A 2,334-nucleotide genomic window follows, 5' to 3' on the forward strand; every position below is an offset into this window, starting at 1 on the left:
AATTCTCACTCTTCTGAAGTGATGCCATGTGAAAGGCCTACCCTATTAAAGGCTTACAACACACTATTAAATGTGACCTTGTTAGAGGATTTAACCACCTTGTTAGAAGTTGGCCTAGTTAGAAGACTTTAGAACATTTACTTGGAATGTCACCCTGTTAAACGATTTATAAATGGTTGTTAAACCAACCTAAGTCCATAGGATTTTCTTTCTATCCTAACTGATACAATTGTTAGAGAGTAACAATTAGGGATTTGGACCTGATTATAGAATACAACTCAACTTGCAAATCTCATATCACTCTTCAACTCTTCTCATTGCCTAGCATTCAATCTTTGCAACTCTGATAGCTTGCCCTTCTTTCAAGCTTAGTCTCCTTGAGCCTCCATGCTCACTATACCACTGTAATCATCTCTTCTCACTTGTACATTTGACCCCATTTTTAGACCAATTTTTTTGACAATCTATTAAAATGGGGTCAAATTGGTCAAAATAGGTAAGGAAAAATATCTTTTTAAAAATCCATGCCAATTTTGGTCAAAATTTTGACCAACATGGGCTTGTTATGTTAAAATCAAAAAAGTTTTATTTTGCACCAGATTGCAAGTGGAACTATAGTCAATCCATTTGGAGGACGGGCTCATGGACTGTAGAGAGTGAGAAGTCCTTCGATTAGAGTGGCAAAAAAAGGGTAACATAAGAAAAAGAATTTTAACATTCATTTCCTAGCCATGCACTGCAGACAAACATGGACATGGATGGGCTGGGAAGAAAATTTGGCCTTGCAGAAGACAAGGAGGTTATCAGGAAAGCCGAGGAGCTAAGATGCCTCAATAATGTGCATTTTAATTCTTCCACTTTTGGTATGGTATGTTTATCTAAGAAATGCATCAAATTTAGTGCAATTTTTATCATCTGAAATGCAATTTATTGGGAATATTCATCATTGAGTCCTTTTTTGACCCCTTTTCATCCATAGGTCTAGGTTTGCAAATTAGTTCTCTACTTTGAACTCATTGCTACAAAGTTATTTTTATTGAACCTTATTTAGATGGGTTTATCTAATTTTGCATTGGAAAGGATTGTGTCATTTCTCAAATTTATAGCATAATCCTTACAACAAAGATCATGCCACATACTGACAGTGAGATAATATAACACTGGGTCAAATCTTATTAATGTCATCTATCATTTGCGTTACACTACATTCCTCAGGATTGGATCTATGTTGCACAGGAAGAAATAATTTAACAAGAGAAGAAATTATTTCTTTAACGTTAGATTATTCCCATTGCTTACCCTTCATGGATTTCCAATTCTCATTTTTTTATGATTTTATTAGAAAAATTGCAACAATGACATTTAATTTGCAATGATTGAATGCATTATTTATATAGATTACAAGTTCCTTTTGATTAATAGAAGGCCATTAGGCTAAGTGGCATGTCTAAGAAGGCATATACCAGATCCTTTAATGTAATGCAAAATGCACTTGGAGTCAGGTAGGAAAATTATCTAAATTGAATCAGGTGTAATTCTTTGTCTATTTTCTCTTTTGATAGTAATGGATTATATTCAAGAATGATGATGAGTTTGCACTTTTAATTTTCCTTGCAGGCCAAATCTAGACATCTAAGAACTTTGAATCCAATTTGGATGTCTTAGATTGATTGGTTCTACCCAAAGAGCCTTGTATTTGTAAGTTCCATTTTCGTTAACTCAGTTTTCAACTCTCAAATGTTTTGTTTACTTAAACTTTGAACCTTTTGCAACTTACTGGTCAAATATTTATATAGTTCTCTATGGAACTTGAGAAACCAAGTTTCCTTAGTTTAGATTTTAGCACCCAAAAGCTTTGTTTTCTTGCATTTCTAGTCTTTTGAAATTTATGGCTCAAAGGCTTATAGTATGCTCTGTGCTTGGGGAAATTATTAGGGTGGGTCTAATGATTTCATTGGAGTGAGGCCTAAGGGCCTTGAGCTCTCTGATAAGTGTGGGGTTAACATATGATCCTCAAGTCTTGTCAGCCCAAAATCATGATCGAAAATGCAATTCTAATATTAACCTAATATAGATATAAAGAAAGATTTATAGCTGCTCTACCAAAGTCCCAGAGATCAAGTGCTGATTTTGGTCATCCAGTGTTCACTACAGTAGCTTTTTACCTATGTGCAAGAAGAAATAAGGTTTGGTTGTACTTGCATTTCTCAAGCTTGTTATTAGGCCAATAATAATCCTTTGATTCTATAGTCAATATGAATGAAAGATAAAAGCTAGGAGCAATTTTTTTTCTCTTTTTTCTGTTTCTTTTGGATGAACAACTTAAAAAAAATT

General features: G+C 33.9%; 1 pseudogene; it reads left to right on the forward strand.

The window, feature by feature from the left end:
- The first annotated feature begins 748 nt into the window (after window positions 1–748).
- The window catches only part of LOC149527906 (origin of replication complex subunit 6-like), a 10,141-nt pseudogene continuing 8,555 nt past the window's right edge, over window positions 749–2,334 (forward strand).

This window comes from Cupressus sempervirens, unplaced genomic scaffold (assembly GCF_028749045.1).
Source record: "Cupressus sempervirens isolate cs-2001-9-10 unplaced genomic scaffold, ASM2874904v1 CseChr00c100005_01, whole genome shotgun sequence".
NCBI lineage: Eukaryota > Viridiplantae > Streptophyta > Pinopsida > Cupressales > Cupressaceae > Cupressus > Cupressus sempervirens.